This window comes from Miniopterus natalensis, chromosome 10 (assembly GCF_054644295.1).
Source record: "Miniopterus natalensis isolate mMinNat1 chromosome 10, mMinNat1.hap1, whole genome shotgun sequence".
NCBI lineage: Eukaryota > Metazoa > Chordata > Mammalia > Chiroptera > Miniopteridae > Miniopterus > Miniopterus natalensis.
The window spans coordinates 39,319,597-39,331,609 of record NC_142090.1 but is presented as its reverse complement, the minus strand read 5'-3'; the positions used below and the strand labels follow the sequence as shown (position 1 = coordinate 39,331,609).

The 12,013-nt window shown below is 36.2% G+C and overlaps 1 non-coding gene across 1 annotated transcript; it reads right to left on the bottom strand.

Annotated features, from left to right (window-relative positions):
• Window positions 1-2,228: 2,228 nt before the first annotated feature.
• Window positions 2,229-2,331, bottom strand: LOC148092238 (U6 spliceosomal RNA). Its single transcript, XR_015715248.1, has one exon. It is a non-coding gene; the product is annotated as a U6 spliceosomal RNA (small nuclear RNA).
• Between the last annotated feature and the right edge of the window lie 9,682 nt (window positions 2,332-12,013).

Below are 12,013 nucleotides of genomic sequence, written 5' to 3'. Positions count from 1 at the left end.
TTTGGGGTCAAAATTTCTCCCAAAATATCATGTCCCTTCAATCATTGAACATTGAAATTTCCTGACTCAGAGGAGAACAGCTTAACAAGGCATACAGCAGCCCAAATCAAACTGCTAGGGCAACTCATTGAGTAAAAGACAGTTAATTTTAGGATTTAGTGTTAATCCCAAATTTTCTCTTTCTCTTCTCCCTAAACTCAATCTCCCTAGAGAATACAGCAAGGAAGTTAACCTTAAGAAAAATTTCCCAGAAAGATCATTTATTTATTCACTGTTCTAGATGTTGAGAGGGCTATAGAGATGAATTTACAAAGGCAAAAAATTGGCTGGATTATGAAATCCCATTAAAAACAAGCAAACAACAACAAAAACAAACAACTTTAGTAAGATCTTATCACCAAATGAAATTTCCCTAAAGAAGCCAGGGCAATAAAATTTTGAATAATCAAATTTTAGTTTTGAAGTTCACTTAGGCATATCTTAAAATAACTAGTTTGTGGGCTTTTCTACTTTGTCTGATAAATGACAATGAACTTTATGTGTGACTTTCCATCAGAGTTCGCAGATGTAGTTCACAAGAGTTAATTACTTTTTTTCTCTTCAATTTCACCTAGCAAGATAAAACCAAGCTGCACTAGAGCTTTCCTATAGTAGAGTGACTGGTCAATACCTTGCTACTTGCTCTGTCAATGCCATCAAAATATTATTTAATAGTTTAGGAACAACCATGTAATTTTCTTCCCTAGCAAGAGCAAATTAGGCACTTACTAAATAATTGACAAAAATACTTAATTCTAGGGATGTCTTGAGAACTTGCTATTATTAAAAAGAATTTGAAATAAAATTTTCCTTCAACTATTCAACATGTTTTATTTTCATTCCTGGTGATGAAAACTATATTAGAGTTTGTCCCCCCAGCAATCCCAATTTCCTGACTCAAAAGTAGTCTACAAGTGTCTTTATAGTGTGTACATGTGTTGGGGTTTAAGTGGGTTAGACAAAGCCCCTCTTCTTTAGGCCTTTACTAACCAGGAACACCAATAAGGGAACCAAGACATTGTGGTTCTTAGAGTTCTAATCTCAAATAATGAGATGCTGTCATCAAGGACATTCACACTTCGAAACTTTTTCCCCTGGCTGTCTGCCAAGGCAGGTGGTCCATCATCAGGCTGAGATCTATTGATTCAGCCAGGCCCTCTCTTAAATATCCCATTCGCAGGCATTTTACTTAACATTTAGACCAGCATATTAACATATTAACCTTCAACTTTACAAGTTAAAAGGGAAGGGAAAGAGTAGTACCAAATCTTCTGTCCCTATTTCAATAGTCATTTTCTAGAATGTTCTCCTCTTACTGTTCTATCCTAAAGGCCAAGGCCAAGAATAATACTTTAAATTATTCAAATAAGAGTCTCTCTCTCTCTCTCCTTTCCTCCCTTCTCTCTCCAGCATTTCTCCACACTGATGTAATATCAAGGGAATGTAGAAGAGTGTCAGCCCACCCCTCTGATACCACATTCTCCTTACCTGGCTCATGAACACTGCAGCTTTCTTAGGAACTGACATTCCTTCAGTTTCCAATATGTGCTGAGTACTGTTCTTGCCCCATTGGCAGCTTGTTCCAGAATCCTTGAACCCTGCCTCAGTTGCAGAGACCCAAAAGTTATTCTAGAGATTACCTTTAAGGATGATGATACAATCAAAATCCTAGCAGAGGACAATGTTCTAACAATACCTAGCTCTTGAGTTGTGAAATCCAAGCTACTTTTTTTTTTACTTAATTTTTTTAAATTTTCAATTACAGTTAACACTCACCATTATTTTGTATTAGTTTCAGGTGTACAACATAGTGGTTAAGCAATTATATACTTTACAAAGTGTTCCCCCTGATAGTTCCAGTACCCAGCTGGCACCATACAGTTATTACAATATTATTGACTATAATTTCTATACTGTATTTTAATTTCCATGACTATTTTGCAACTACCAATCTGCACTTCTCATTCCCTTCATCTTTTTCACCCAGTCTCCCAATGCCCCTCCCCTCTGGCAACCATCAGTCTTTTCTCTGTATCTATGAGTCTGTTTCTGTTTTGTTTGTTTGTTTGTTCTTTAGATTCCATATATAAGTGAAATCATATGGTATTTGTTTTTCTCTGATTAGCTTATTTTATTTAGTATAATATCATCTAGGTCCATCCATGCTGTTGGAAATGGTAAGATTTTGTAAGAATATGGAACACTTTACAAGCTTGTGTGTCATCCTTGCACATGGGCCATGCTAACCTCTGTATTGTCCAATTTTAGTACATGTGCAGCCAAAGCAAGCATCAGGCTACTTGTTATACAGGGTGTCATGATCAAATACACATATTATAGCAATTGAGATCATTAAAGAGAGTTTAACCTTTCATTGAATCTCGCAAGGGACATTAATAATAGCACAAGCTTAAAAGTCTTGCTCTTTTTCCCTCTTATTTTTACACATCTTATGGCCCTTCAAAAATGACCCCTCTATAAACTTCCTCCTCTCAACCCTGTCTCTCAGCTTTTCTTGGCACCTGCCCCTGCCCATACTTCAGCTTTTGTTCCTGTCCCCATTTCCTTTCACTACTAGTCCAATCTCTTTCTACCCCATCGCAAAAGCCTATGAACTTGGTTGGCAAAAGCACCACAGAGTAGAAATATAGAAACTTAGGTTCTAGTGAGGGAATACAGATGATAAGTAAATAGACAGTAATGAAAAATTATCAGGTAGAGTGTGTTTTTTAATGGACATAGTGCCACAAAGAAAATAGAAGATGGTAAAATGAAAAGGAGAGCTGGTAGGGAGGAGGATGAGGGTCATGTGGATTAGGGGACAAGAAAGACATTTCTGAGGAAGTGATTTTAAAGTTGACATCTAAGTGACAAGAGAAAGCTTGTCTTAAGGCATCTGAGAAAAAAGTTTCTAGGAGGAAGGAGCAGCTACAGCCAACGGCCGTAAAGCATAAATAAGCTTAGCATACTAGTGCTTTTGTAGCAGCAGAAGAGAGATGCCTGGAACTAATTTGTAGAACGAACTCCTTTACCCCCTCATATCAACACCCTGAAGCCTGAACATAGCAAAGGAGGGGCTTCAGTAGACCTTATAACTCTTTACCAATGTTTTCTGTCCCACGCTGTGGAGGAACTATACTACTCACCCTACTGAACTCAGGTGGGGTCATGTAACTTGTTTGGAACAATGATGTGTGATGTGCATCACTCCCAGGCAAAAGCTTTTATAGCCAAATCCCACTTCATCAAGTCCTTTCTCTTTCCCTTCTGCCAGGTCATCAGCAATGTTTCAGAAAACAGCTACTCTAGTAGATTGGATCCTGAAATGAGGAAACAATGATGTGGAACAAAGCCCGAGACAACTCACTGTGAAAGTAATACCTTTATTTTTTTAACTACTCTGCTTAGAAGTTATTTGTTATTCCAGCATAACTTTTCTCAGCCTAAGTAATATAGAGTACTTGAGCAATACCCTAAAATGACTCCAGTTCTAAATAAAAGTAGTTACCCAACTGGCTTCTCATGCATCCAGCCACAACTATCTAAGAGTTCCTAGAGAATACCACATATGGTCCATCAAAGAGTTTGTCATGAGTTAGTTTGCTCTTTCTTTCTTTTTCTTCTCTCTCTCTCTTTCATACTCCTACTGTTCTGACAGTGCGCCTCTGTCTGAAGGGTGCCATCTGCCCTGGGCATCACAGAAACTTCCCACTCCCATCACTATTTCCCACTAGGCCCTGTATATCAGCTATTGTTTAGGATTTTGGGACACAGGTGAGAAGAATACCTCTTTCTTTTGAGTGTGTGTTAAACTGAATGAAAGGGCTACCAGTGGCTTTCAGAAGTTGAAAGATAGTTGAGCTGGCTCTTTTGGTTGTTACTTATAGTTTTCCACCCTCTTTGCCCCTCCATGGGGCTTGACCCAGAGACAGAGCCAAGAGCTAGACAGGAGGCCCTGGAATTGTTCCCCCATTATAAGTAACATTTTGTGTCTATGCCCAGCTCATTGGGCATAATCATCTCTCTCTTCTTCTCCACAAGGCTCTTTAGTAATTTCTACAGATAGTATTCTAGCAAGCCTGAAACACTAGAAGAGTACCCCCATTGATGAAGAGAACTTAGACACAAGTTGAGAGGTACCTCACAAATGTTAACCTACAAGGAACATATGTACCCAAGTACCCCAACTGTTATGTTCTGAAATCCATCATGGTGTTTACCAAGGCTATGCTTCCAATGGGTGCTCTCAGCCAACAACTTAGTTTAGCAGGAATTGTAAAGTAGGCCTGTTCCTGGGAGATGCAGAGTCCCCCTAATGAGCAACTTTGGCTTAAGGACACCCAAACAGCCCTGTTACATGTTCCTTAGACTGCAAAGCAATCTAGGATATTTCCACCCAACCTTCTTTCTTTCTCTTCTTCACGCAGTATCAGATTTGCTTTGTGGTCTCATGGCTCCCCCATGTTTATCCAGATCCTTTCCTGTTTTCTCTCATGCAGGAGTTTCCCCCTAATAACTGACTATACTTTACATTCTGTATTGGCACCTGATTCTCATAGGACCTTAAATTAACACACCCTGCAACACTACTAAATGTTTAGTGACAGAAATAGAAAATCTCTCCACTAGGAGAAGCATCCCAATGTTGTGAATTTGAAACCTCCCCAACTAATGAAAAAATAAACCAGCAATTATTATTCTGGAGAAACAGATGCTGCAAATAAGGCCCATTGCAGCAGAGAGAACTTTTAATAGAATAAATGCAGATTAAAACAATAACAAGAGCCCAGCCAGGCATGGCTCAGTGGTTGAGCATCAACCTAGGATACAGGAGATCACAGTTCGATTCCCAGTCAGGGCACATGCAAAGGTTGCAGGCTCAATCCCCAGTCGAGGGCTTGTGGGGGCAGCCAATCAGTGACTTTCTCATAGTTGATGTTTCTCTCTCTCTCTCTCCATCTCCCTTCCTCTCTCTGAAATCAATAAAAATATGTTTTAAAAAACCCACAATAACAAGATACTCTTGTCACCTCTCAAGTTAGAAAAATGAAACAAAACTATGATTCAGGATTTACATGTTTTCAGGGAAATAGTACCCTCATATGTTGCTGTTGAGAATGAAAATTGATACAACCATCAATACTTTTTTAAGATATACAAATCAACTTTTAGAAATTTGTCTTTAAAAATAATTAAGGGTAAGTGCAAAATTTAATCATAACATTGTATAGTTTATAATGTGGCCATATCTTTTGTGAACTGTCTATTCATGTCCTTTGACCATTTATTATTCTTCTCTTTCCAACTGTAACTTTCTATATTTTCTCTCTCCTAAGCCCCCTTATCAAATTTATTTTCAAATTCTTCCTTTGAGGTAGAGCCTATCATTTTACCACAGGGCCCCACCTAGTAGTGCCTGTAAATGAAGGAAGCAGACTGGATAGAGACAGTGACAAAATAGAGGCCCATCTATGGGCACAACCTGGCCAATTGTGACCATGCAGAAATGTGACCCGGTGTATCCAGAATCTAGACATGCAAATTTTAGATGAAATTTCAAGATTTTTAGATGTTGGAAACTAATTTTTTTCATTTTAAACTGTACTTCCAAGTAAAACACACTTGTAGGTCATCAGTTTAAACACTGAAGTTCAATACTGTCATTTTTACAAATGATCAAAAAATGTGTGATAACAATGCAAATGGACTTCTTGGATTTTTCTGTTGCAAGGAACAAAATTGACTAATGGCCTCAGCTGCTGCCTTTCTGGATGTATCTCCAAGTTCACAATGAAGTCACATTTCCCACAGGCTGTTCCCAAACAGTGACTGAGTACAGTAGGGGCACTAATACAAACCCATTTTTTGTAAACAAGGCTCTTTTAATGGATGACTCTGGCTCAAGGACTGCCCATTAGGCTGAACAGAACTTTCTCAGAATTGTTCTGGAGTCTGACACTCTTCCTACCCAATCATGCTTCCTTCTCCCTCTCCTTCAGTAGTGTCAGAACTGTATCACACTCCAAATTTTCTCCTTTTCTCCTGCTCCTTCCCTTCTGCTATGAACTGAATGGCATCCCCCCAAAATGTTTATGTTGAAGCCCTAACCCCAGTGTAAATATATTTAAAGATGGGCCTCTAAGGAAGTAATTAAGGTTAAATGAGGTCATAAGGATAGAGTTGATGGGATTACTATTCTCAGAAGGAGAGACACCAGAAAGCTCACTCTCTTTCTTTCTTTACTATGTGAGACACAGAAAGGAAGTGTTGTCTACAAGCTAGGAAGTGGGCCCTCACCAGGAACCAAATAAACCAGTACCTCAGTCTTGGACTTAGTCTCCAGAACTGTGATAAATAAAATTTTTCTGTTTAAATTTCCAAGTCTATGATATTTTATTATGGCAGCACAAGCTGGCTAATAGTCATTCCTACAATCAATCTTTTAACGGGTCTACTTCCATCTTGACATCTGCTTATCAAAGAACCTAGCTAAACCATCAGGCAAGAGGGAATATCACTTGTCTGAGTCACGGAACTAGTTTCCAACTAGGCTAAATAAAAACCCTTAGTTGCAGGAATCCCTGTTTCAGACAGAGAATAACTAACATTTTATTCTAACTGGAAGAATAGTTCTTTTAACAAAAATAAGAGAATCAGGAAAAGAAGAAGTTTGGGATTGGGTAAGAAAGGATCATGCATTCCAGAAGACAATATGATTATAATTTTATTTTTTGTATGTAACAATAGTCTAGATATAAGAAACACTCAATAAACAGTGATAAGTGACTCCAAACCATGTCCTTTGTGACTGAAAACAGGTATTTATGTAAAAAAATGAATATCAGTTTTACTTTTTTAGGCCAGAAAGAGAAATTATTTTTATCTTTCTAGCAAATGGCTTAAAGAAAACTAATAGATGAAGAAAAGATATTTGACAAAATGCATTCCCGATTTTTTAAAAAAATTCAGCAAACCAGAAAAAGAACTTTTTCATCCTGCTAAAGGACATCTATGAAAATCCTACAGCTAACATCAGACTTAATGATGAAAGACTGAATGCTTTTTCCCTAACTCAGAAATAAGATAAGAATGTCCACTCCCACCATTTCCATTCAATATTGTACTGGAAGTTCTAGCCATTGCAATAAGTCAAGGGGGAAAAAGGCATTTAGTTGGAAAATAATAAGTACAACTTATTTCATCTACAATAGCATGATAATGTATGTAGAATATCCTATGGCATCTACAAAAAATATATACTAGAAGTAATAATTAAGTTTAGCAAGGTGACAGGATACCATATCAATATACAAAACTCAATTGTATTTTATACTAATCATGAATAATCATAAATTTAAATTCAAAAAATATTATTTTCAACATCAAAATATATGAAATAATTAGGGGTAAATCTGACAAAAGTCATGAAAAACAACAGAACACTCTTGGGAGAAATTAAAGAAGACCTAAATAAATGGACAGTAACAATGTGTTCATGGTTCAGAAGACTAAATATTGTTAAGATGACATTTCTCTCCAACTAGACATGTAATTCTATTCAATTTCAATAAAAATCTCAGCAGAATTTTTTGTAGAAATAAACTGATTATGACATATGGAAATGTAGAGGATCATCTAGAATATCCAGAATAACTTTGAAAGAGATACTAGCTTATTTCAAAACATAAAGCTATAGTAAGCAAGATAATATGGCATTGGCATTAACATCAACAAATAGATCAATGGGATAAAATAGAGAATTAAGAAATAGACCATCACATATATGTGCAATTGGCTTTTTTAAAAAACATGAAAAGGAAATTGGTGGAGAAACAATATCTTTTTTTCAATTACACTTCACATGCTATATTATTTTATATTAGTTTCAGGTGTACAGCGTAGTGGTTAGACATTTATATAATTTATGAAGTGATCCTCCCAATAAGTCTAGTACCCACCTGGCATCATACATAGTTATTACAATATTATTGACTTTTCCCTATGAGGTACTTTACACACCCATGACTATTTTGTAACTACCAATCTGTACTTCTTTCATTTTTTGGAATTTCCATTAACTTACTAATCATTCTTTATTTAATAAGTTTTTTTCTTTTATTATTTTGACAGTTATATAATTTACCAAGTGATCTCACCAATATTTCAGGTACACACTTGGCACCACGCTTACTTATTACAATATTATTGAGTATATTCCTTATGCTGTACTTTACATCTCCATTGCTATATTTTTAAATGTTTTTTGTTGTCTCATCCGAGGATTTTTTCTATTGATTTTTAGAGTGGAGAGAAGGGAGGAAGGAGGAGGAGAGAGAAAAACATTGATGTGAGAGAGATACATTGATTCATTGCCTCCCACATGCACCCTGACCCGGCTGGGGATCGAACCTGCAACCCAGGTATAGGCCCTTGACTGGGAATTGAACCCATGACCCTTGGGTGCACAGGCTGATGCTCTAACCACTGAGCAACACTGGTCAGGGCCCTATAGCTGTTTTATGTAACTACCAATTTGTACTTCTTCTAACCTTTTTCACCCAGCCCCCAATACTCCTCCCGTCTGGCAACCATCAATTTGATTTTTATCTGTGAGTCTGTTTGTTTTGTTTGTTCAGTTTAGCTTGTTTGTTCTTTAGATTCCATATATAAGTGAAATCATATGGTATTTCTCTGTCTTATTTCACTTAGCATAATACCTTCTAGGTCCAGTCGTGTTGTTGCAAATGGTAAGATTTTATTCTTATGGCTGAGTAATATTCCCTTGTATGTATGTATTACATCTTCTTTGTCCAACGATCTGTTGATGGGAACTTAAGTTGCTTCCATTTCTTGGCGATTGTAAATAATGCTGGTACCATGTGCACTTGAAAAGAATGTATATTCTGCTGTTTGGGGGTGAAATGCTCTAAAACTATGAATTAAATCCATCTGGACTAATGTGTCATTTAAGACTGCTGTTTCCTTGTTGATTATCTGTCTGGAAGATCTTTCCATTGATGACAGTGGGATGTTAAATAAAGTTTCCTACTATGGCTGTGCTATTGTTGATCTTTTATGTCCATCAGAATTTGCTTTTATATATTTAGGTGTTCTTATGTTAAGTGCATAAATGTTTACAAGGGTTATATCCTCTTGTTGGATTGATCCCTTTATCATTATGAAATGTTATTATTTATCTCTTATTATAGACTTTGTTTTAAAGTCTATTTTGTTTGATATAAGTATTGCTACCTTAGGTATTTTTTTTCCTTTCCACTTGCATGAAATATCTTCTTGCATCCCTTTACTTTGAGTCTGTATGTGTCTTTTGATCTGAACTGGATCTCTTGTAGACAGAATATGTATGGGTCTTGTTTTCTTATCCATTCAGGTACCCTATTTCTTTTGATTGGATAATTGAATCCATTTACATTTATTTTTACAATGTTTTGAGTTATGTTTTTTGTATTGAATTTATTGAGATAACATTGGTTAATAAAATTTTCTATTTTAGGTGTACAATGCTATAGTACATCATCTGTATAATGTCTTGTGTGTTCACCATTCCAATCCATTTACATTTAAAGTGATTATTGATAGGTAGGTAGTTAATGTGATTTTATTATTCATATTTATGTTCATATTTTTCCTTCTTCTTCTTAAAGAAGTTTCTTTAACATTTCATGTAATACTGGTTGAGTGGTGATTAACTGCTTTAGTTTTTTCTTATCCGGGAAGATCTTTATCTCTCCTTTAATTTTAAACGATAGCATTATTGAGTAGAGTAGTCTTTGTTGTAGGTTCTTGCTTTTCATTACTTTGAATATTTTGTGCCAATCTCTTTTGGCCTGCAAAGATGCTATTGAGAATCAGCTGACAGTCTTATGGGAGCTCCCTTGTAGATATTTAACTGTCTTTGTCTTGCTGCTTTCAAGATGATATCTTTGTGACTTTTCATCATGATGACAGAGTAGGTAAATGTGGTACTTGCACTCTCCAGTGACCACATAAAAATTGCATCTAAAATGCATAACAACACTGAGAACCAATTCAAGTCTCACAGAACAGAAGTTCTATAACTAGGAATATACAGAAGAAGCCACTTTGTGAGTGGTAGGAGGGGTGATGAACAAAGAACAGGCAGGTCCCACTACTACATGAAGAAATATGTTGGCTGTGGAGGTCCCCCTTGAGAAGTGAGGAATCCTAGCCTCACATCAGGGTCTCTGGCTCAGTGCCAGGAAGAGAAGACCCCATAACCTCCAGCTGTAAAAACCAGCAGAGATTGTAGCTGAATGAGACAGAGCATTACTAGAGTCTAGGCATTCCTCTTAAAGGGCCCACTCATGACTTTCAGACTCACTCACTCTGAGATCCAGTGCTGGGGCAGCTTTGAAGGTACAAGGAACATAAAGGGACCAACAGAATTGTCTAGCTTCAAGGCAATAGATAAATGAGTAGCTTTCTCCCAGAAAGAAGCTCTTACAGAAGCCATTGTTCCTTTGCTGAACCCTCCCCCTACAGCTCCATGCAAGGGCCATATTTTAATGTTCATAACCTTAGCAGCTGAGACAGCTCTCCTGATTCTCATCCCCAATGCATGGGAGTGGGACCAGCCAATTTTGGATCTCCACTCATCCAGTTTCAATGTGGCTTCTTATTTATATCCTTAGTTGTACTATTTATATTCAGCTAGTCTTCTGACCATTCTCCAGGTTGATTATTCCATAATTTAGTTGTAATTTTGATGTGGTCACAGGAGCAGGCAAGCATAGTGATTACCTACTCTACTATTTTTTAGGCAGCATTTGAATGTTGCCACACAGAAGGCCAAACAATAGCTTTTCAACAAATGGTTATGGAACAGCTGTATATCCATATGCCATCCCCCCAAGAAAAATAAAAGAAAAAGAAAAAAAAGGGGGGGGGGAATGAACCTAAATCCATGTCTCATATTATTTTCAAAAATTAATTCAAAATGTGCAGCATTATTTACAATAGCCAAGATATGGAAGGTGTCCATTGTAGGTGAATGAATAAAGAAGATGTGATGTATATATAATGGAATATCACTCAGCCATAAAAAAGAATAAAATCTTGCTATTTGTAACATAAAATAAGCCAGAGAGAGAAAGACAAATACCATGTGATTTCACTTTCATGCAGAACTAAAAAACAAACAAACAAGCAAACAAGACAGAAACAGACTCATAGATACAGAGAAAAAACTGATGGTTGTCATTAATTTGTGTTAAAGGGAAGGACAGAAAAGATAAAGGTATTGAGAGATACAAATTTCTAGTTAATAAGCCACAGGAATGTATTGTGTAGCACAGGAAATATAGTCAATAATATCATAATAACTGTACAGTGACAGATGTGTAGACTTAATGTGATCATTTTGTAAAGTATATAAATGTCAAATCAGCATGTCATACATCTGAAACTAATTTAATATTGTATATCAATTATACTTTAACAAAAATGAGAAACAAGATGAAAAAATTAACAAAATGGTTAATAAACCTAAATGTAAAATTTAAAACAATAAAGCTTCTAGAAGCAAAACAGGAGAAAACCTTGGGTTAGGTAAAGATTTTTTTAGTTATAACACCAAAAGCACAATCCATAAAAAACAAATAACTAAGTTGGATTTCATTAAAATTTAAAACTTCTGTTCTTTGGAAGAGAATGTTGAGAGAATAAAAAGACAAACTATGAACTGAGAGAATATATTTGTGTATCATATACCTAATAAAGGACTTGTATCCAGCAAATATGCCTTGTATCCAGCAAATATGCCAACAGATAATAATAATACTTTAATACCTAATAAGTTATTGAGACTTTTAAGAGACAAACATGTGCTAAATATTGTACATGATCTTTAGCATTTAATCCTCACAACTCTTCAAGTTAGAAAATATTTACCATATTTACACAAGGGAAAATAAGTATTAGAAAAGTTCACCTA